Source organism: Monodelphis domestica, chromosome 1 (assembly GCF_027887165.1).
Source record: "Monodelphis domestica isolate mMonDom1 chromosome 1, mMonDom1.pri, whole genome shotgun sequence".
NCBI classification, from domain to species: domain Eukaryota; kingdom Metazoa; phylum Chordata; class Mammalia; order Didelphimorphia; family Didelphidae; genus Monodelphis; species Monodelphis domestica.
In genome coordinates, this window is record NC_077227.1 from 275,598,595 (window position 1) to 275,623,498 (window position 24,904).

Genomic DNA, 24,904 nt, shown 5'->3' on the forward strand with positions numbered 1-24,904 from the left:
CCAGGCTTGGGATGAGGCCATGATATCCAGCATAAGGTAGCTCACTATGCTCTGAGTCTTGCAGGCAGTCCCCAGAGGAGACTGAACGAGCAGTGGAAGGTGGCTTTCAGAACCATTGGCCATTATGCCACTTTGGAAGAACTGAAATGTGCAGAAAATGAGAACTAGAGCTTAGGAGTGGCAACAAGGAAAAACTGAAGTTGAAGAGGGATCTTACTTTTAAGATAAAAGCAAGTAAAAAAAGATTGGAAAAATGAGCAAACAGTAAAAATTAATTAATTTGTTTATTTATTAAGCCTCCTAAACATAGCAAATTATTATAAAGTCAAAGAAGAGAAAGGCACAGACTCAGAAGGGGACAGTGAATTCCACATGTAAAGAAGCCACATGCAAATTTTCAAAGAAAAATGGGAATTGGTCTCAGGTCCTGGAAGAGCTTAAAAAGTAATTTTAAAATTAAATAAGATAGGTAGAAGAAAAGTAGGAAAGAGAAATGAAAGTAATGAAAAAAGAAAATAGCTTAAAGAGCAGAATTGGACAAATGGAAAAAGAGGACAAAAATCCAATGGAAAAAAAGATTTTCTAAAAAGTAAAATTGACAAAATAGAAAAGGAGGTTCAGAAGCTCACAGAAGAAAACAATTCCATAAAAATTATAATTGGGCAAATAGACATTAATGTCTTCATGAGACATCAAGAAACAATAAAAATCAGAAAAGTGAAAAAATAGAAGAAAATATGAAATAATTCATTGAAAAAACAACTGCTCTGAAAAATAGATCCTGGAGAGACAATTTAAGTATTATTGAACTACTTGAAAGTCAATATCAGCCAAAAAAAAAAAAAGCCTGGACATTATATTACAAGACATTATAAAAGAAAATTACCCTAATATTCTTGAACAAGGTTATAAAATAAAAATTGGAAGAAGTTGGAAACTGATTAAATGACAACTCCCAGGGATACTATAGCCAAATTCAAGAGCTCCCAGGCCAAGGAAATAATACTGCAAACAGCCAGAAAGAAACAAATTTAATATCATGGAGTCACAGTCAGGGTTACACAAGTCTTAGCAGCTTCTACATTAAAGGATCAGAAGGCTTGGAATATGATATAACATAAGGCAAAGGATTTAGGTTTCCAATCATGATCCATCTACACAGCAAGACTGAGTGTATTCTTTCAGGGGGAAAATGATCATTTAATAAAATAGAAGATTTCCAAGCATTCCTGTTGAAAAGACAAGACATAAGCAGAAAATTTGATGTCCAAATACAAGATTCAAGAGAAGCATAAATAGTTAAATGAGAAAGAGAAAATTTAATGGGTTCAATAAGGTCATATTGTTTATATTTTCACATGGAAAGATATTTGTAACTCAAAATTTTTATCATCATCATCACAGCAGTTTGTAGGAGCATATATAGACAAAGGATAAAAAAAGTGAAAGGTTGAAAAAGAGGACTAAACTGAGAGAAAATGGAAGAAAGAGGCAAAACTATTTAAATTACATCATCTAAAGAAGTGTGGGGAAAAAATATTATACTGGAGGGGAGGATGAAGGTGGTGATAGGCAATACTTAATCTTTACACTCATTGGAATTGGTTCAGAGAGGGAATAACAACTGTACTCATTGGGGTATAGTATCCCATTTTATCCTACAGAGAAGGAGAAGAATAAGATGAAGGTGGAGAAGGGAGTAATATAAAAGGGAGTGGGAATGGGGAGATTATTAAAAGCAAAACACTAGTGAGGAGGAATAGAGTGAAAGGAGAAAGAGCAGGATCAAGGGGGGAAAATAATAAAGGGGGAATACACAGATAGTAATCATAACTGAAAATGTAAATGGGATAAACTCATCCAAAAATAGAAACAAATAGCAGAGTGGATAAAAAACTAGAATCCTATGATATATTTACAAGAAACATATTTGAGGCAAGAAAAACACAGAGTAAAGGTAAGAGAATGGAGCAAAAACTATTTGCTTCAGTTGAAGTCAGAAAAACAAGAGTAGCAAGCATGATCTCAGACAAAGCTAAAGCAAAAAATAGATCTGATTAAAAGAGATAAGGGAGAAAATTACATCTTTTAAAAAAATTATTGGAATACATTTGGTGTAAATAACCTGAGCAAAGAGTGTATGATAAACCCAAAGAGCCTAGCTTTTGGGACAAAAACCCACAATTTGACAAAAACTGCTGGAATAATTGGAAAACAGTATGGGAGAGATTAGGTTTAGATCAACATCTCACACCCTACCCTAAGATAAATTCAGAATGGGTAAATGACTTGAATATAAAGAAAGAAACCATAAGTAAAGTAGGTGGACATAGAATAGTATACGTTTCAGATCTATGGGAAAGGAAAGATTTTAAGATCAAGCAAGAGTTAGAAAATATTACAAAATGTGAAATAAATAATTTTGATTACATTGAATTAAAAAGGGTTTGTACAAACAAAACCAATGCAATAAAAATCAGAAGGGAAGTAAATTAGGGGGGGGGGGAAATCTTTATAATAAAAACCTCTGACAAAGGTCTAATTACTCAAATTTATAAAGAGCTAAATCAATTGTACAAAAAAATCAAGCCATTGCCCAATTGATAAATGGGCAAGGGACATGAATAGGCAATTTTCAGATAAAGAAATTGAAACTTAATAAGCACATGAAAAAGTGTTCTACATCTCTTATAATTAGAGAAATGAGAATCAAAACAACTCTGAGGTACAACCTCACATCTAGCAGATTGGCTAACATGAGAGCAAAGAAAAGTAATAAATGTTGGGGAGGGATGTGGCAAAATTGGGACATTAATGCATTGCTGGTGGAGTTGTGAATTGATCCAACCATTCTTGAAGTCAACTTGGAACTATGCCCAAAGGACTTTAAAAGACTGCCTTTTAGTACAATGTTAAATAATAGAGGTGATAATGGGCATCCTTGTTTCACCCCTGATCTTATTTGGAAGGCTTCTAGTTTATACCCATTGCAGATGATGTTTGCTGATGGTTTTAGATAGATACTGTTTATTATTTTTAGGAAAGGCCCTTCTATTCCTATGCTTTCTAGTATTTTGAATAGGAATGGGTGTTGTATTTTATCAAAGGCTTTTTCTGCATCTATTGAGATAATCATGTGATTTTTGTCAGTTTGCCTGTTAATATGGTCAATTATGTAGATGGTTTCCCTAATATTGAACCATCCTTGCATTCCTGGTATGAATCCTACCTGGTCAACTCTTGTGATGACTTGCTGGACTCTTTTTGCTAGTATCCTATTTAAGATTTTTGCGTCTATATTCATTAGGGAGATTGGTCTATAGTTTTCTTTCTCTGTTTTTGACCTGCCTGGTTTTGGGATCAGTACCATATTTGTGTCGTAAAATGAATTTGGTAGAACTTCTTAGCTTATTCTGTCAAATAGTTTGTATAATATTGGGATTAGTTGTTCTTTGAATGTTTGATAGAATTCATGTGTGAATCCATCTGGAACTGAGGATTTTTTCTTAATGAGTTCTTTGATGGCTTGTTCAATTTCTTTTTCTGATATGGGGTTGTTTAGGTAATCTATTTCTTCCACTGTTAGGCTAGGCAATTTATATTTTTGTAAGTATTCATCCATATCACCTAGATTGCCATATTTGTTGCCATATAATTGGGAATAATAGTTTTTAATGATTGCCTTAATTTCCTCCTCATTAGAGATAAGGTTTCCCTTTTCATCTTGGATACTGTCAATTTGGTTTTCTTTTCTTTTTTAAATTAGATTGACCAGTATTTGTCTATTTTATTTGTTTTTTCAAAGTACTAGCTTCTGGTCTTATTTATTAAATCAATAGTTCTTTGACTTTCAATTTTATTAATTTCTCCTTTGATTTTTAGGATCTCTAATTTAGTCTTCATCTGGGGATTTTTAATTTGTTCACGTTCTAGATTTTTAATTTGCATGCCCAATTCATTGACCTCTGCTCTCCCTAATTTGTTAATATATGCAAATCTATTCTCTGCCCCAATGGATTGGATTGTTCTTCCCTCTTTGGGTCAATTTCAATGCCCATAAGAGTTGAGTATTTCTTGTCTCAAACCTCTTTACCCTTCCAGTGTATTGATGTTCTCCCCCCTCCTGCCATGAGCTTCTTTGTGACATATAAATTTACCCCCTTTTGTTTCTTTTCCCATTTCTTTTAGTATTAACCTCTTTTTTTAGCTCTAGTTGTATATATATATATATATATATATGTATATATATATACATGTATATGTATTTATGCATACATATATCTATATATCCATTTATGTCTCGTTATTTCATCCTATACAGTTTGTCACTGTCCCCTCTAAGTGTAATTCTTTTAGCTGCCCAGGTGATAACAACAGTTTTTAAGAGTTACCAAATGGTGGCCAAAAATTGGAAAATGAGGGGATGCCCTTCAATTGGAGAATGGCTGAACAAATTGTGGTATATGTTGGTGATGGAATACTATTGTGCTAAAAGGAATAATAAAGTGGAGGAATTCCATGGAGACTGGAACAACCTCCAGGAAGTGATGCAGAGTGAGAGAAGCAAAACCAGGAGAACATTGTACACAGAGACTGACATATTGTGGTACAAGAGAACATAATGGACTTCTCCAGTAATGGCTTTACAATGTCCCTGAACAACCTGCAGCGATCTACGAGAAAAAAAAAAAACTATCCTCAAGCAGAGGACAAACTGAGGGAGTAAAAACACCAAGGAAAAGCAACTGCTTGACTACAGAGGTTGAGGGGACATAATTGAGGAGAGATGCTAAATGAGCGCCCTAATGCAAATACCAACAACAAGGAAATGGGATAAGAGCAAGGACACATGTGATACCCAGACGAATCGCACGTCGGGCTAGGGAAGGGGTGGCGGGGGGTTGGGGGGAGGAAAAGAAAATGATCTGTTTCCAATGAACAATGTATGAAAATGACCAAATAAAATAATGTTTGAAAGAAAGAAAGAAAGAGAGAGAGAGAGAAAGAAAGAGAGAGAGCGAAAGAAAGAAAGAAAGAGAGAGAGAGAAAGAAAGAAAGAAAGAAAGAAAGAAAGAAAGAAAGAAAGAAAGAAAGAAAGAAAGAGAGAGAAAGAGAGAAAGAAAGAGAGAGAAAGAGAGAGAAAGAAAGAAAGAGAGAGAGAGAGAAAGAAAGAAAGAAAGAAAGAAAGAAAGAAAGAAAGAAAGAAAGAAAGAAAGAAAGAAAGAAAGAAAGAAAGAAAGAAAGAAAGAAAGAAAGAAAGAAAGAAAGAAAGAAAGAAAGAAAGAAAGAAAGAAAGGAAGGAAGGAAGGAAGGAAGGAAGGAAGGAAGGAAGGAAGGAAGGAAGGAAGGAAGGAAGGAAGGAAGGAAGGAAGGAAGGAAGGAAGGAAGGAAGGAAGGAAGGAAGGAAGGAAGGAAGGAAGGAAGGAAGGAAGGAAGGAAGGAAGGAAGGGAGAGAGAGAGAGAGAGAGAGAGAGAGAGAGAGAGAGAGAGAGAGAGAGAGAGAGAGAGAGAGAGAGAGAGAGAGATCCGAGGGTGCAGGACAGTTGCACACAAAACAAAACAAAACAAAACAAAACAAAACAAAACAAAACAAAACAAAACAAAACAAAACAAAAAAGAGTTACCAATGACCTCTTTTCTTATACGGATACATATTATTTTAACTTACTGAGTCTCTTTAAAAAAAAGGGTTTTTTTGTTTGGTTTGGTTTTTCTTTTTTCCCCTCTTTTTAAATTACCTTTTGATGATTCTCTTGAGTTTTGTGCTTGGACTTCAAATTTTCTGTTCAGGTCTGGTCTATTCTTTACAAATTCTTGGAATTCTTCTATTTTGTTGAATGACCATACTTTGCTCTGTTAGAATATAGTCAGTTTTGCTGGGTAGTTGATTCTTGGTTGTAGACCTAGTTCCCTTGCTTTCCGGAATATCATATTCCATACCTTTCAGTCCTTCAGTGTAGATGCAGCCAGATCCTGTGTAATCCTCACTGTGGTTCCATTGTATCTGAATGACTTTTTCTTGGCAGCTTGTAATATTTTTTCTTTAGTCTGATAGTTCTTGAATTTGGCTATAACATTCCTGGGTGTTGTCAGTTGGGGATTAAGTATAGGAGGTGATCTGTGGATTCTAGCAATCTCCACTTTTCCCTATTGTTCTAGAATATTGAGGCAGTTTTCTTGAATAATTTCCTGTAGTATTATGTCCAGGCTTTTTCTTTTGTCATGGTCTTCTTGTAGACCAATGTTTCTTAAATTGTCTCTCCTCGAAAGATTTTCTAAATCTTCTGTTTTGTAAATGAGATGCTTCATATTTTCCTCAATTTTTTCATTCTTTTGGTTTTCTTTTATAGTGTTCTGCTGTCTTATGAGATCACTTAATTCTAGTTGTTGTATTCTGGTTCTTTTTTTTTTAAACCCTTACCTTCCATCTTGCAGTCAATACTCTGTGTTGGCTCCAAGGCAGAAGAGTGGTAAGGGTTAGGCAATGGGGGTCAAGTGACTTGCCCAGGGTCACACAGGTAGGAAGTGACTGAGGCCAGATTTGAACCTAGGACCTCCCATCTCTAGGTCTGGTTCTCAATCCACTGAGCTCCCCAGCTGTCCCCTATATTCTGGTTCTTAAAGACTGGATTTCATCCCTGGCTTTTTGCTCATCCTACTCCTTCTGGTCTGATTTTCTTTGGAGGTCATCTTTCATCTTCTTTGCCTCATCTCTCATCTCCTTTGCCTCATCTTTCATCTTCTTTGCCTCATCTTTAATCTCCTTTGCCTCATTTTCAGGCTGGTTGATTTTGGCTTTCAAGACACTATTTTCTGTTTCCAGATGACTTATCTTAGTTTTTAAGTTCTGTTCCCAATTGTCTTCAGCCTCTCTTATTTGTGTTTTGAATTGCATGTTGAGTTCTTCCAAAGCCTGTATCCAATTTACTGTAATTTCTGATTTATTATTTGCTGATCACTCCCCCTCTGCTCTTTGCTTGTTGCCTGTACAGAAGCTGTCTATTGTAATGTCTTTCTTCTTTTTCTGTTGTTTGTTCATATTTACCCCTTCTTTGCTCCCTGTATTTGTCTGTGCTCTTGCTCCTTTCATTTTTTTGGTTTTGGGGTTTCTGTCAGTCTCCCCTATTGGAGCTTTGACAGAAGGTCTCTCCCTGTAGTCTGTGGGGGAGGGTGCTGTAGTTTTAGCTTCCCTGTGCTCTGGAGGTTTTTGATTGGATTACATTAAAGTCCAGCAATCTGTGGGGGAGGGGTGTTGGAGTTTGAGCTTCCCTGTCCACAGGAGTCTTTTGATTGTATTAAGTTCAGCTGGGTTGGGCTAGATGTGCTCTGAAGCAAAAACCTCCTGGAAGGCTGGAGCAATATGGAGGGTCTCCTCAGCTCTGTCCAGGCTTCCAGCTCTGTGCTCCCTTTCCAGCTGTTTCCCTGCTCTGAGCCTGGCACAGCCCTGCTGGCAATGTACACTCTCCAGACCAGTGCCTTTGCCCACCCAAAGGTTCCCGCTGCCACTGGAGCCTTAGCACTCTAGGTGTGGTCCTGGGACCTTCCTTCTGCCTTCCCCTTAAACCCAAGTGTTCTCAGATTCTGACTTTTGGGGGGCATACCTTTTGGATTGAGTCCAGAAGGAGGGTTCCTTGGCTCTGTCCTGTTGTTAGGTTTGATTTTCAGTCCCCTAGAAGCATTCAGTTTGTGATTGGTAAGAAAGGGTTTTCAGAGGTCTAAACTTCTGCTGCTTCTAAGCCACCATCTTGACTCCGCCCCCCAAAAGACTGCCTTTTGATCCAGCCATAGCACTGCTGGGTTTATATCCTAAAGAGGTAATAAGGAAAAATACCTGTACAAAACTATTTATAGCTTCACTCTTTATGGTGACCAAAAACTGGAAAATGAGGGAATGCCCTTCAATTGGGGAATGGCTAAATGAATCATGCTATCTGTTAGTGTTGGAATACTATTGTGCTAAAAGGAATAATGAACTGGAGGAATTCCATGTAAATTGGAAAGACCTCCAGGAAGTGATGCAGAGTAAAAGGAGCAGAACCAGGAGAACATTATACACAGAGATGTATACACTGTGGCATAATCAAATGTAATGGACCTCTCTACTAGCAGCAATGCAATGATCTAGGACAATTCTGAGGGACTTATGAAAAAGAACACTATCCACATTCAGAGGAAGAATTGTGGGAGTAGAAACACAGAAGAAAAACAACTGCCTGATCACATGAGTCAATGGGTATATGTTTGGGGATGTAGACTCTAAATGATCACTCTAGTGCAAATACAAATAATATGGAAATAGGTCTTGATCAATGACACATTTAAAACCCAGTGGAATTGCTTGTTGGCTCCTGGAGGGAGGTGGGAAGAAGGAAAGGAAATAACATGAATCATGGAACCATGAAAAAATATTCTAAATTAATTAATTAATTAAATAATGTTTTTCAAATAAAAATATATATACAAAAATTTTATTTTTTATGTTTACATGATTCATGTTGCCTCCCTCCCCTCTTCTCTCCCTTTTCTCAGAGTTGACAAGTAATTCCACTAAGTTATTTATGTATTGTCACTTATTTCCATATTATTCATGTTTGTAACAGAGTAAACCTTTAAAACCAAAACCCAAAATCATATAATGTATAATTGAAAATCTGTTACCCTAAAAGAGAACTACATTTCCCAGGAGCCCACCGACTTCCTGTCATTATGTACTTCCTGTAGACAGGGGATAAATATTGAGTGGGAGGTCCTCCTGCCTCTATTTGGATTCCTGTCAGCATGGTGATGGTGGTGAGTGGAGATTTTTAAATGGGCTGATCATCCATGGGTACATGGTCTTTATTTTGTGACCTATTTATTCCTTGATTTCTAACGATCATTTAATAAATCCCCTTAAATATAATATTTTGTTATTAAGATTTAACTTTAATTTTTACATTTATGGCAACCAGAAGGGATGAGAAAAACTCTCAATTTTCTTTAAGATAACCTCAATAAATTTTTTAAGTCATATTTCTCCTGCCAAGGCTTTCTACCCACCCAGACACCCTTACAAACTCCAAGAGAACTCCAAATTCTCTGTGGAGCTGCTCCCCTTTTCTTTCCCTACTTTTTTCCCAGTTGCTCTCCCTACTGGTCAGGTTATTTTTAGCTGGGGGACTCTTGGTGAAGAAGAGATAAGCCTCTTCTCTCGCCCATCTGCTTGAGCCCATGTTCCTCAGTTCCTTGATGCTGCCTCTGGCATTACTGCTCCTGATTTTGCTGGCGATCCAGCCTCCTGAGTTGTCCTGCTCCTACATCTACTCCTGATCTTCTTGATCCTGATCGCTCCTCCTCCAGCCCAGTCACATCCCCAGCCCTTTTGAGCTGCTGGTAGCTGCAACTGTGTCTTCAGAATCATAAAATAACTGGTAAAAACTGGGGTGTATTTTCCTTAGGCAACGATTAGCCTCCTAACTCCCTCTCCACATGGCTATGGAAACTAGAGTTTTACCTCAGGGGAGAAGGGAAGATGGAAGTTACTCTTCCAAACAAGAAGTAAATTACAAGCATGGCATACTCTTTGAAAGAGCAGTACCTTACCTATTTCAGACAACTTCTACCATTCATGAGTGCATTGATCTTTTAACTTATCTTGCCTGAGATTCAGGGGAGAAATTCATCTCCCTACAACCCTTTGCCACTTGGGCCTGCCTAATCTCTAAGATTCATCCAGTTTGAGATTCCTCAACTCTATGTTCTCCCTCTCTATGAGAAATCCCACAGTTTTGACAAAAGGAATCTGGATGGATAGAGAAAGGAACTTTAAAGAGACTGGAGGTCAAAACTTTAAGCCTCCTCAAACTCCATTGTTTTATGAAGGTCTCTATTTTATTGTATTTTGCTGATTGTCTGCTTTAAGATTTAATTTTGTTGTTTTAAGGTCATATATTAATGTAGTCAATACTATTCTGTTACACTGAATCAGTTTAATCTACTGTGTTTTAACTATTGGTTATATTCTGTTACCTTTCCCCTATAACTATGCTAAACAAATACTAATGAATAAGCACATTTTTAAAAATAGCTTTTCCTTCCATTTTGGCTTTGTAAATTGTCACTTTGGAAAATTTAATGAACTAAATGTCTTAAATTGATTTTAAGGGGTCTTTATACGTGGTTTTTAGATTTTTTTTTTCTTTCAACAACTCTGACTGATCATTTTGCCTACCTCTGAGTTATTTGTAACAAGAGGTAAACAGTTCATTTTAGTAGCTGAAGTGAAGCACTATTATAATCCCCACCTCTCACATTTGTAAAAATGTCAATGAATGGGACATAACAGTCTCATACCAAAGGAGCTGGGAAGTTGATCCCAGGGCATGGTACCCTTGGATGGCTCCCAAGAGGGAGCATCTCTCATTTGTAACTCTTCAGCTTACTCTACTCTTTCATCAGAATGATCTAGATTCTTGGTGAAATTTTTAGACCCAACAGCAACAGTACAGAAGTTTGGTTTTTTTTTCTACACTCCTCGGCCACATTTTTGTAATGATGGCAGTAATAGATATTTTTTAAAGAATATCTCAGCAAAGGTTGAAAGATTTGCTACTTCTGTAAAAAAATTGTGACGAATATTCACCAATTCATAGGTTTTTTAAATGCCATGAAGCAGGCTCATGTGAATGCTAATGATAGTGGGTTTGTTTGCTATTGCCATTAAATGGGTTCTTATAACTTTGGGGATTCTGATACTTCTTGAATGTGCATAGCATGTTGTACTATTGTTCTTTATAAAAACTGTTACTTTGTAAACAGTGGATAATGGCCAAGTTTGAAAAGGAAATGGATCTCATTTTTTGGGTGACAAGCCTTTGTATTTTGCCTTTTCTTAACTAACACGGTGTGTCAATAACTGTAAGCTATATAGCTTTGATTTTTAAAACCTTTTCATTATTGTTTTTGCTTCCATGTGCAATATGCTATTTCCATTTTATTTTTTTCTCTCCTTTTTGTATTTGAAGCACCTCACCAGTATTAAGAAGATTTTAACTTTTTGATTTTGCAACAATATAAGTTTTTTGCTCTGATGTCAATGCATGCCCAAAAAGCTTTCGATTATAAAAATGATGCCATTAATTGTTTAAAAAAATTATGGAACTTTGTTTAATGATTGTGTCTGATTCCTGTAGAAGGGAATACAAAAGGAGCCATTGCACAGTGCCAACAAAGCACAAAGCTACTTGCATAATGCCAATAGAGCACAAGGTCAAAGAGAACAAAGCAATCCTATCTGAATTAATGACATTCTGTGCAAAGACCCCAAGGACTTAATCATGTGTGAGACTCGAAGTTGTGGCTATTTAACATGTGTTAAATGCAGGTCTTCCTTGTACCACACACTCTATATAAAATACATGACATCGATTATTCTGGATACATCCTGGCTCCCATTTGCTCCCTTTTCTCTCTTATAGTATGGTAACTTCCTATAGTCTTGGCTGCGTGAAATATTGTTGCATTTTGTCCTACAGACTTATGGGATAGAAATGACTTTAATTGGGCCCTGATTCAAGGACCTGTTATAAATTTATTTTTATTTTACTAAGAATTTTTACACATAAGTCTTTGATAGTCTATATTTCATCCAGAGGTTATCTTTTCTTTTCTTTGGATTTTTTGATGTTTTTGATTTTCTCTTGCCAATTGATTCATATACCTCATAACTCAGCCTAAGTGATCCCTGTGTTTTTCAATCATCCTCTTCAGGGGGGGAGGGATGTATTATTATTCTAAAATGCAAAGTTTAAATTCTTTTTGAGAGTAATTTTACTTTAAGAAACATGCTCCCTCTCTGAATCCAGAAAGTGAACTGTTTGGAGAAGGCACCATGAATATGCCTACACAGACAATACATTGCACCAGAAGATCCAGAGTGAACTTTGGGATGTAGTATTTTACTGTGTGGGATTGAATGCATTTGTTTTTGTATGTATACTCTTATACTGAAGTAGACTGCCCCCTAACTGGCTTTTTTCCAATGCACCTAGCAATCATTGGTTTGTTCTTTTCCCTTTTATCCTCAAATTATTGCAATTTAAAAGTTGGTTGTGTTTATGAAATCCATTGGAGAGACCAGTCTTCCACTGGATCTCAGGGGGAATGTATAATTGAAAATCTGTTGCCCTAAAAAGAACTACATTTCCTGGGAGTCCACCAACTTCCTTTCATTACATACTTCCTGTAGACAGGGAATAAATTGAGTGGGCATGCGTCCTTCTCCCACTTTGGCTTCCTGTCAGCATGGTGACAGTGGTGAGTGGGGATTTTGAAATGGGCTAATCAGCCATGGACACATAGTCTTTATTCCTTGATTTCTTTTTTTTTTAATAAACATTATTTTATTTGGTCATTTTCAGACATTGTTCATTCGAAACAGATCATTTTCTTTTCCTCCCCCTCAAACCCACCCACCCACCCTTTCCCTAGGCAACGCGCTATTCGTCTGGGTATCACATGTGTCCTTGCTCTGAACCCATTTTCTTGTTGTTGGTATTTGCATTAGGGCGTTCATTTAGCATCTCTCCTCAATCATGTCCCCTCCACCCCTGTAGTCAAACAGTTGCTTTTTCTCGGTGTTTTTACTCCCTCAGTTTGTCCTTTGTTTGAGGATATTTTTTTTTTCTCGTAGATCGCTGCAGGTTGTTCAGGGACATTGTAAAGCCATTACTGGAGAAGTCCATTACGTTCTCTTGTACCACAATGTGTCAGTCTCTGTGTACAATGTTCTCCTGGTTCTGCTCCTCTCACTCTGCATCACTTCCTGGAGGTTGTTCCAGTCTCCATGGAATTCCTCCACTTTATTATTCCTTTTAGCACAATAGTATTCCATCACCAACATATACCACAATTTGTTCAGCCATTCTCCAATTGAAGGGCATCCCCTCATTTTCCAATTTTTGGCTACCACAAAGAGCGCAACTATGAATATTCTTGCACAAGTCTTTTTCCTTATTATCTCTTTGGGGTACAAACCCAGCAGTGCTATGGCTGGATCAAAGGGCAGACGGTCTTTTAGCGCCCTTTGGGCATAGTTCCAAATTGCCTCCAGAATGGTTGGATCAATTCACAACTCCACCAGCCATGCATTAATGTCCCTACTTTGCCACATCCCCCCCAGCATTCATTACTTTCCTTTGCTGTCATGTTGAACAATCTGCTAGGTGTGAGGTGATACCTCAAAGTTGTTTTGATTTGCATCTCTCTGATTATAAGAGATGTAGAACACTTTTTCTTGTGCTTATTAATAGTCTTGATTTCTTTAACTGAAAATTGCCTATTCATGTCCCTTGCCCATTTTTCAATTGGAGGTTATTCCTTGATTTCTAATGATCATTAATAAACCTCCCAAAATATAATATTTTATTATTTTAGATTTAATTTTAATTTTTATACCTGGGAAATCTGAGTGGAATATTGGCCCTGCAACATCTCTTGCATTCAGCTTTGCAAAATTCCCTTTCTACATCCCTCATTTCCTATTTTTTCGCCACCACAAACAGTGCAGCTATGAATATTCCTGTACATGTATTTTTCCTTATTATCTCTTTTGGGTACAAACCCAGCAGTGCTATGGCTGGATCAAAGGGCAGACAGTCTTTTAGCACCCTTTGGGCATAGTTCTAAATTGCCTTCCAGAAAGGTTGGATCAATTCCAACTCCACCAGCCATGCATTAATGTCCCAATTTTGCCACATCCCCTCCAACACATTACTTTTCTTTGCTGTCATTTTAGCCAATCTGCTAGATGTGAAGTGATACTTCCGAGTTATTTTGATTTGCATTTCTCTGATTATGAGATGTAGAATATTTTTTCATGTGCTTATTAATAGTTTTGATTTCTTTATCTGAAAATTGCCTATTCATGTCCCTTGCCCATTTATCAATTGGGAAATGGCTTGGTTTTTTTGTACAATTGATTTAATTTGATATAAATTTGAGTAATTTTACTTTTGTCAGAGGTTTTTGTTATGAAGATTATTTCCCAGTTTGTTGCTTCCCTTCTAATTTTGATTGCATTGGTTTTGTTTGTACAAAACCCTTTTAATTTAATGTAATCAAAATTATTTATTTTGCATTTTGTAATTTTTGCTAACTCTTGCTTGGTCTTAAAATCTTTCCTTTCCCAAAGATCTGACATGTATACTATTCTGTGTTCATTTAATTTACTTATAGTTTCCTTCTTTGTGTTCAAGTCATTCACCCATTCTGAGTTTATCTTGGTGTAGGGTATGAGATGTTGATCTAAACCTAATCTCTCCCATACTGTTTTCCAATTTTCCCAGCATTTTTTTGTCAAATACTGGATTTTTGTCCCAAAAGCTCTTTGGGTTTATCATACACTGAGGTCACTTACCCCAAGTCTATTCCACTGATCCTCCCTTCTGTCTCTTAGCCAGTACCATATTGTTTTGAGGACCACCGCTTTATGGTACAGTCTAAGATCTGGTACTGCTAGGCCATCTGCATTTTTTTTCATTATTTCCCTTGATATTTTTTATCTTTTATTCTTCCAAATAAACTTTGTTATTATTTTTTCTAATTCAGGAAAAAATTTTTGGTAGTTTGATGGATATGGCACTAAATAAGTAAATTAGTTTGGGTTGGATTGTAATTTTTATTATGTTAGTTCATCCTACCCATGAGCAACTGATGTTTTTCCAACTATTTAGATTTAGCTTTAATTGTGTGGAGAGTTTGTAGTTGTGTTCATATAGTTGCTGTGTTTGTCTTGGCAGATACATTCCTAAGTGTTTTATATTGTCTATGGTAATTTTAAAGGGAATTTCTCTTTCTAACTCTTGCTGCTGGGATGAGTTGGAAGTATATAGAAATGCTGATGATTTATGTGGGTTCATTTTGTATCCTGAAACTTTGCTAAAGTTGTTGATTATTTCCACTAGCTTTTTAGTTGATTCTCTAGGTTTCTTTAAGAAAACCATCATATCATCTGCAAAGAGTGATAACTTGGTCTCCTCGTTACCAATTTTAATACCTCCAGTTTCTTTTTCTTCTCTAATTGCTACTACTAGTGTTTCTAGTACAATGTTAAATAATAAAGGTGATAATGAGCATCCTTGTGTAAAAATTAAAATTTAATCTCAAATAATAAAAATATTATTTTAAGGGATTTATTAAATGAACATTAGAAATCAAGGAATAAAGAGGATACAAAATAAAAACCATGTTCCCATGGCTGGTTAGCCATTTTCAAAATCCCCATCTTACCACCATCACCACTGATTTCTGCATCATGCCAAAAAAGGTATAGGAGGAGGTTCAGCCAGTTAAATACCAATAACATGATCTCACTGATGTGGAGACATAGGAGAGATTATAGGGAATTTGGGGAAATATTAAAGGCTTCTAGGGAATGAAGTCAAAGGTTCAAAATCTCCATTCATACACTTGTTTCACTAATGATCTCATTGGGAATGCTACTAATTTATCCCCATTGCATATGATGTTTGCTGATGGTTTTAGATATACACTGTTTATTATTTTTAGAAAAGGCCCATCTATTCCTATACTTTCTAGTGTTTTCAATAGGAATGAATGTTGTATTTTGTCAAAGGCTTTTTCTGAATCTATTGAGATAATCATGTGATTTTTGTTGGTTTGCTTGTTGATATGGTCAATTATGTGAATGGTTTTCCTAATATTGAACCATACTTGCATTCCTGGTATAAATCCTACCTGATCATAATGAATAAACCTTGTGATCACTTTCTGGAGTCTTTTTGCTAGTATTCTATTTAAGATTTTTGCATCCATATTTATTAAGGAGATTGGTCTGTAGTTTTCTTTCTCTATTTTTTATCTACCTGGCTTTGGAATCAGTATCATATTTGTGTCACAAAAGGAATTTGGTAGAACTCCTTTGCTTAATATGTCAAATAGTTTGTATAGTGTTGGGATTAGTTTCTATTTCTTCTTCTGTTAATCTAGGCAATTAATATTTTTGTAAGTATTCATTCATATCACCTAGATTGACATATTTATTGCCATATAATTGGGCAAAATGGTTTTTAATGATTGCTTTAATTTCCTCTTCAGTAAAGGTGAGGTCTCCCTTTTCATCTTGGATACTGTTAATTTGATTTTATTCTTTTCCTTTTTTTTATTAGTTTGCTTTGTCTATTTTATTTGTTTTTTCAAAAATACCAGTTTCTAGACTACTTTATAATGATTACTCCAAAATCATTTTTGTATGCTCCCAAGTGTGGCTACTTGGAACATGAATTCATTCTTTTTTGTTGTTGTTGTTTTACCCTGATCTTCTATCTTACTATCAATTCTAAGACAGAAGAACAGGAAGAACTAGGCAATCAGGGTTAAATGATTTGGTCAGAGTCACATAGCTAGGAAGTGTCTGAGAACAGATTTGAACCTTGATCTTCCTCATTCAAGACCTGGTACTTTATCGATTGTGCTACCTAGCTAACCCAATTACGTTCATTTTTTTTCTGGTTTCATCCAGCATTTTTTCTTTGACTTAGTAGCTTTAGAATTTGGTTATGATGTCTACTTTTTAGCAAGTTATTTTCTTCCTTGAGCTTTTGTGTTTCTTTTCTATTAGGCTAATTCTACTCTTTAAGATATTGTTTTCTTTCTTTTTTTTAGCCAAGGGGATCAGTTTAATTACATATACAGAAAAACCTAGATCAAAAAGGCATCCATTATCCTGGGCAATTTTAAAGGAAATATATATGGCTGATATTCCTTCTCTGAAGGTGGAAATGATACTTTTGCCTGCAGCAATCAAGAGTTTACAGTACTGCTGGGGCTGCTGTTGCGGCTGCTTGACTGGTCCTGGGAAGGGTGTGATGAATACAATCTCATGCACCATTCCATTCTCAGTTCCTGTCATGTGGTGAACAAGGCAAGCAAATCTGTTATGATTTCATTCTTTTGTTCCATGGGCCATCTCTGTTCTGAATTCACCAAGCACTGCATTTGTCACACATTCCATCTTTTTCCACAATCCTTCCAGTTCAGACATGGGTAGCTGCCACCAATCTGTGCTCTTCTTATAGCGATGGCCATGAAACCAAAACTGTCTCAGCCCATTCAAATTCTACCTCATTATGAATTTCTTCCCCCTGCTTGATAACTGATGACTCCATGGATCTCAAATGCACAGTTCTGGGCTCCGTGTCATCTTTTACATTCTGAAGTGCCAAGTGGCATTGCTTAAAAATATAATCCAGAGTCCCTATTGAATGCTCAGCCACTCTGTGGGTGGAACTGAATCGAGGTTGCCAACTGGCCAAAACACAGTGTTGATGGGTTGAATTAAGATTGTCTAGCATATGACAGCAGTCTCCTTGATGGAGGGGTACAGCTAAACCAGGTGTCTTTATGTCCCAAGCTATCTTCAGACCAACATGCTAGACAGCGGAGTTTCTCCCTTCTGGACTCAGCTCACCATCATCAAGAACTTCCGGGCCTTCATAATTGTAACTGTATACAGCCACTGTGGACCTTTCTACTAGGTTCTCATCATGACGCCAGCTCACAGCCATTTTTCCCATCCCAAAATAAGGTTCTTCTTTCAAGTAAGACATTTCTTGAGGATCCATGTAATTCAACAAGGTCAAATTGTAAGTTGTCCTCTTCTTAAGTTCCATATCATGTCCCACATTCAAAGTGTTCTTGGAGAGTTCTGGGACCATGCCAAAGACTGCACTGTCTTCACTGTCCTTGGATTTTATGAAGTGTAGTTTGTCCAAAACTTGAATTGTATCTTTATGCAAGTAGTCATTAAGCTTCAAGAAGGCTCTACAAGCTGCAAATATTTCAACTTTGGAATATTTTATGTTGGAACTTTCCATCGTCCATGGCACAGTGAAGAGTCTGCTATTCAGATACTTATAAGTGTACCTTGGATTTCCAATAAGAAGGTAAGACACTGGTGTGAGTAAATTTTTCCCTTTGATTCGGACTAGATCCTGGAATAAGCAGCCATGCCTGCGCAAGATGAGGAAGGCTTGCTGAACTTCCTTATGCAACAATTATGGGATGCTACTGGCTTCTTGGAGAATCAGTTTGGAATAATTCTCCTGCCACAGCTAGTGGAATTCAGTATCTTTGGGGCTTAGATAAGGAAGTCATCTTTTTCCAAGTTCTTTAAGAAGCTTCTGCTTCTTTGCTTCCTGCTCTGGGTCACAGGTGCTTTCACTTCATTTCATCAGGAATTGTTTTCTTCAGTGTTTTTTGTCCCCCCCCCCTTTTTTTGCCTCCATTTCTACTTGGTCCTTTTTACTATTTAGGAAATTGTTTTCTTCAATGCATTTTTGTGCCCCCATTTCCTTTTGGCCCAGTCTCGTCTTTAGGAGTTTCTTTCTTCAGTGTATTTTGTGTCTCCATTTCCTTTTGACCAGCTATAATTTATTTTTTAAACCCTTACATTTTATAATAACTATTAATTATTGATTCCAAGGCAGAAGAATGGTAAGAGCTAGACAATTAGGGTTAAGTGACTTGACCAGGGTCACATAGCTAAGAGGTGTCTGAAGACAAATTTGAACCCAGGACCTCTAACCACAAGGCCTGGCTCTCTTTCCACTGAGCCACCTCGCTGCCCTATTTTAGTTTTTAGCGAGTTGTTTTCTTTGGTGAATTTTTTTCTAAGTTGTTGACTTTCTATCAATTATCAATAGATTTTTTAAAAACTTCTTTTCAGGTCCTTCTAGGGATTCTTTTGGGGCCTGGCACCCTTTCACACTTTCCTTTGAGGCTTCACATGTTTCCTTTTGGACATTGTTTTCTTCTTCTGAGTTTATATTTTTATCTTCCCTGTCACTAAAGTAACTTTCTAAGATCAGGTTTTTTTCTTTGTCTTTTGCTAATTTTTTAGTTATTATTTTTATTTTATTTTACTTTCTTGTTAACTTACATATCTGTTGATGTTCTGTTATGTTCTTAGAGCAGAGGGAGCACTGTTCCAAGCTTGCAATATAGTCTTCTCTAATATTTGGGGTAAGCTTGGATGCATTTGTGTCCCACATTGTGCACTTTGAGGGGGTGGCCCTGCTGACTTACTTTAGGGAGGCTTGTTTTGTTGAGGAATATTCTGCTCCCTGTGCTTCCCATTGCCTGTTGTCTTATGGGCTGGGCTAGACCCTACTATGGCACTTTGTTGCCCTGAGCAATGTTCTAGGGCAGTGATGATGAACCTTCTAGAGATCAAGTGCCAAAATGCCCTCATGCTGCATGTGAGCTGCCTCCTTACCCCAGACAGGGGAGGGAGGAAGTGCTCCTATTGGGCTGCTGGGTGGAGGGGTGGGTCAGGTGAGAAACATCCTCAGGCATGGTGGAGAGGGGAAGGGTAGTAGCCCCCTCTGGCATATGTGCCATAGGTTTGCCAACACAGTTCTAGGGAGTTTGCATTTTAGAGTTTCTTTCAGGAGGTGAACAGTGTATTCCTTTTTCTTTCTGTTTTACCTGATGGGTTCTAAAAGTTCAGAATAATTTTCTTTTAAGACTTCCTATAATATGATACCTAGGCTCTTTTTTGGTCATAGTATTCAGAAAGCTGAACAATTCTTAAGTTTTTTCTCTTTAGTCTATTTTCTAAGTCAATTGTTTTAGCTATGAGATTTTTTTCTCCTATTCTTTTTTTACTTTGACTCTTGTCTTCTTGTCTTTGTTTTACTATTTCTTGTTGCTTCATGGAGTTATTGGCTTCTCTTGGTTCATTTTAATTTTCAAGGAAGTTATTATATGAGTAAAGTCTTATACTTCTTGTGCCAAACTGTTGATTCCTATTCCAAATCTTTTTCCATAGCTCTCATTTCTTTTCCAATTTTTCTTAAGTGCTTGCATTCCATCTATAGAAACATTTTAAACTCTTTTTAAAATTTTCACTTTATCTCTTCCAGAAATTCTAATTGAGTTTGTGTCCAAGCTATGTTTTCTTCTGAGCCATTATTGGTATCTATTTTGGAATAAGTCTCTTCTATATTTATGCCTTCAATGTCCCTGCCACCATAATAGTTCATATGGTGTGTTCTTTTTATGTTTTTATTTAACCATTCTTCTAACCTACTTCCTGACCTCAGATTAGAGGTTAAGGCTCTGCCACAATATAGAGGGAAGAATTGGGCTGTATTTAGGGCTAGTGTGGTCTTGTTGCTACTTTCTTAGGATACTGAGTGTTTCATTACTCCTGGATCTCAAGAACAGTTTGGGGACCTGAAATTTTTCAGTGCTCCCAAAAGGGTCTGCCAAAGCAATATTTGATTGCTTTATCATGTGGCCTGAACTCTGTAGTTCCTGATCCTGGTTTGAGTCTATGCAAAAGTAGACTGTTGTTAGATTGCACCCCTTTCAGTCAAATGGAAAGTTTTTTTGGTTCAGTGGCAAAATTATAAGCTGCTCTTTGGTCTGGGACTTTTGTCTTGATTATTTATCTGCAGGCTTAAGCTAGATATTAGACTTGAGACCTTGTTCTGAGACTGGAATCTGAGGCAAACTGCTGCTTCTGGCTTCTAAATTTCCTCATTTTACATTGGTCTCCTTTTCACTCCTAGATCTGTAACCTAGAACTGGATAGTGTCCAACAAAGCTGGCAGTTTACTCATGTCCCTGTTTCAGTGCCATGGTATAAGTTAGGGGTTGAACTCTCTCTCTGGATCTGCAAACTCTTTTTGCCCTAGTGCTGTGATATGGAAATCACTTTAAAAGACTGATATATATTAATTTAAGGTCGCCAAGGAATTCAGCTATGTAATTCCTAAATGAAAACTCAAGTCAGCGATCAACCCTTTTATGGTGTTTTAATTATAAACAGGAGGAAGAAAAGTATTAGAGGGAGAGAGACAGAGACAGAGACAGAGACAGAGAGACAGAGAGAGAGAGACAGAGACAGAGACAGAGAGAGACAGAGACAGAGACAGAGACAGAGAGAGAGAGAGATAGAGAGAGAGAGAGAGAGAGAGAGAAAGGGGAGAGAAGGAAATAGGGCTAAAATACCCACTCTGCTTAGGCTGAACCAAAGGCCCAAGGCCTTGGATAGCCGAGGCAAAGAAAAGAGATCAGTCCCTATCACTCACATGACCAAAATGGATAAACAGTCTGTGGGCTCCTCCACTCCAAGCACCAGGCTCCAACAACCTTTTTTCCTCCACCCAGGAAGTCCCCAGCACTCCTGAGTTGTCCTCTACCTCACTTCCTGTCTCTCACATGTGCCAATGGTGGCTCTAGCTTGACCTAGGACCACCCAGAGGTCTGTCTTTTTTGCACATGTCTGTTGAAGGCCTTATTCTCAAATAATTAAATCTTGAGTTTTGCTGCAGCCCTTCCTGATCTTGTTACCCTGAGTAGGGTGGAGATTGTAGTTTCCAAGACCTGATTCTGTTATTCCAAGTATCTCTATTGTTATTGATCAGGAAATAGCTAAATCCCATCTTCTAAAGAATGGTCTGAATAGGAGTGAGTAGTTTTGAAATTCACAGTGCATAGGTCTTCTTGGGTACTAGAATGTTCCATAGACAGTATATTTCTAGTCCAATTGGGTCCCTAGTGACTGTATGCCTTCTTATCACTATACTGAGCTGGGATAAACAATGAACTCACTGTGACATTTTCTGGATTTCACCATTAATATTAAGCCTAGTGCATTTTCTAGATTTGCTACTAACAGTTTGTGAATGGGAATTCACAACACTGTTTCCTAATATTCTGTCATCTTGACTGTAGCTACCTCTTATTATGTTAGTCATATAATATGAATCTATCCTTCCTACTCTCCTGAAATTGCTTTCTCAAAGGTCACTATAACCCCATTCCCACTCAAGCCTGGAATGGTTTTCCTGAAAGGATAGCCATATGACATGGCTGAGTATATGACAGGACATGTGACTCATGATTGGCTGAGAAACCCCTGAGAGCCCAAACCTGCTTAAGAGAAGGAAAGCATTCTCTAAACTTAAAGAGACAGCTGGAAAAGAGGAGAGGGAGGTTGAGAGAGATAGAGAAAAAAAAGACAACTTTGGGATGGCAGACAACTCTCCCTGGAGCTTCAGGCCAATGAGGAATCTATTCCCTAATATGTCCCTTGACCTAAAACTCTAGTCTTCCCTGAACAGAAAAGACTTCCCTGGTGAGATCATTTTATGCTTAGTTAATCTGAGATTCTCTCTCACTCCTCAATTGATGAACTAATTTACTCTTGTGTGCTTTTTCATTTACTTTAATCTTTATAACCTCTCTGGTTTCTTTTAACTGTTTGTTTAGATAAATGAGTTTGTTTGCTGTTTGTTTTTTTGGTACCATATGTTTGGTATGAGGAAACTAAGCTGAAAAGCAAGTTAACTTTTACTATGCCTTTAAGAACGATCAGGGAAAATGTTTATCCTGAACCCTAAGAGAAATGCACACCTAGACTACCAATATTTGTTGTACGATAGAGAGATGAAATTTTAGCCCAATATTTATCTTGAATATAAGAGAATGAAAGAGTGAGCATTAAGCTGCATTTTTCCTTTTGCCCTTACAAAGGTCAAAATCAAAGTCTCCCTTGAAGATGGGGTAGGTCAGATCTCAGATCAAATATCTATTTATGAAACATTCAGGCCAGCTGGATTTATAGTAGGTAGAAGTATCCATACTAATAATTTTAGAACGAATTGAAGAACAGGACTGGGAATTGGAGGAAGGAGGGGGGAGGGGGGAGAGAGAAACAGAGAGAGACAGAGAGAGAAACAAAAGAAACAAAGAAAAGAAAGATAGATTTCACAAATATAATACCTTTCCAAAGCTAGTCTCTCTATCTGTATCTCATTCTTCCAACCTTTATCATATCTCACTCTTACACATCTTTACACTCTTTTATTAATATATTCTTTGTTATCCTTTCTGCCTAGGATATATAGGGTTGAGAAAAAAGATTTTGCTGTCTAGAATGAAATTATTTGACTTGTTATGATTGATCAGTTGATGAAGGGATGTTTTAAAGAGAACTCTTTGTTTTTTCTAAAGCCTTTCTCAAGGAGAGGGTTTTGGAAGATTGAATTTAGTGAGGAGGGCTTGATTAGAGGAATGAGAAGGACTTCAACAGGTGAATGGAAATAAATGATGGTGAGAAATGATGCTGCAAAAGTGTAGCATATAAATGGCTAAAAGTGAAACCATGTCTACAGCCAAGACAAATCTAAAAAAAAAAATCCAAAGCTATCCCTACCTTTAAAATTACATTTATCATTTATGTTTAGTTAGTTTAGAATTCTCTCTATAGATAAAGTACTCCATGGTGAGAATTCTTATCACATATACTTAGGACCAGATGGTTGCTTAAGTCCCTTTCTATGCTCTAATTCTATAGTTCTATGATTGTAATTTTCCTGGTTGTTTGCTTTATTCTTTAAAAAAAAACAAAAAACTTACCTTCTGTCTTAGAGTCAAGACTAAATATCAGTTCCAAGGCAGAAGAGTGGTAATGGTTAGGCAGCTGGGGTTAAGGGACTTGTCCAGGGTGACACAGGTAGAAAGTTTGTGAGGTCAAATTTGAACTAAGGTCCTCCCAACTCCAGGCCCAGCACTCTATCCACTTGGCCACCTAGTTGCCCCTTTATGCTTCAGTTTTTATGAAGGGGATTTGAAAAAGAAAAAAAAAAGAGGGGAGAAAATACTGGCCATGTAAGGAAAGATTAAAAGACATTATTTGGGACTTTCTGTATCTCTAGGATTCTGTCTTGGCTGGAGGCTCCAGGACTAAAGAGTAGAAGATAATCTTATTAGTTATGATACTTTGCAAACTTCCCAATGAAGACCAGAGTGGAAGCATTTACTAAGATAAAGGCTGAGGAGTTGAGTGGCCCCATCCACACAAAGGTGTTGTCCAACTAAGAAAAATAAGCTAGATTTTATATTAAAGTAATCTCTTCTATCAATCAGCATACTTGGCTCTGTTAACACATAGTTGTTACCTTTTGTCTCCCTCGTTAGAATGTAAGCTCCTCAGAGCAGGAGCTATTATTGACTTTTTTCTTTATTATCTACATTACTTAATGCAAAAGCTTAATGCAACAATATAAGTGGTTAATAAATGCTTCTTTACTTGATTTGACATGGACCCCTTTCCTTCTACCTTTGAACATGCTCAGGTTCCCAATATCTGAAAAAACTTTTCTTTGATTCATTAAATTCTTTTTCTCTTTTTTTCCTGCTAAATTCCTAAAATACATCATTAATCTCCTTCCTGCCTATACTTTTCCCTTCTGCAAACAGACACTTGTTATCACTCCTCACTAAAAATTTCTATTTTGAAAACTACCATTTGCCTTTGACATAAAAGTAGTCCAAGGACTCATTAATAAACAGTATTGCCAATTATACTTATTTAGTACCTGGAATTTCAACCAATAAATAATATAAGGCCATTTTCTCTAGAAAAACATAGTTTATTGATAAGGAATGCAGTGTGTTATCAAAGGATGGGCCCTTCTCCTGCCTCTTACACAAAAAGATGCTTTGTAAACCCTGACTCCTTTTATAGTAAAATGTTCACTCTTTTTGATTGGTCTGAGAGTTCATCCTTTGGACCTCCCCTGGCAGTTGCCATTGGTAGATATTTTGAAAGAGAAGGTAGACACTAGAGATCTCAACTCTTCCCATTACTTTATCACAGGGAACTGAATCTTTACCAGGCTAGGTTAACACAGACCCACCCTATTTTCAAATGTCTTAGAGTTTTCTTGTTTAAAGATAAAAAGCCAAAGTCTTCACCAGGTCTCTATTCAAAAGCAAAAGGATCTGGCCCATGTTAGATGCCTTGAGGCCTGAGAGAAAATTATTTTAGCTTGGAAGCAGGCTGATCTTCAAAACTTAAGTTTAAGGAAGGTTTCACATACAAATATTAATA

The 24,904-nt window shown here is 36.9% G+C and overlaps 1 pseudogene; it reads right to left on the reverse strand.

The window, feature by feature from the left end:
- Nucleotides 1-16,716: 16,716 nt before the first annotated feature.
- LOC100618887 (alpha-ketoglutarate-dependent dioxygenase FTO-like) lies at nucleotides 16,717-18,230 on the reverse strand (annotated as a pseudogene).
- Nucleotides 18,231-24,904: the final 6,674 nt, after the last annotated feature.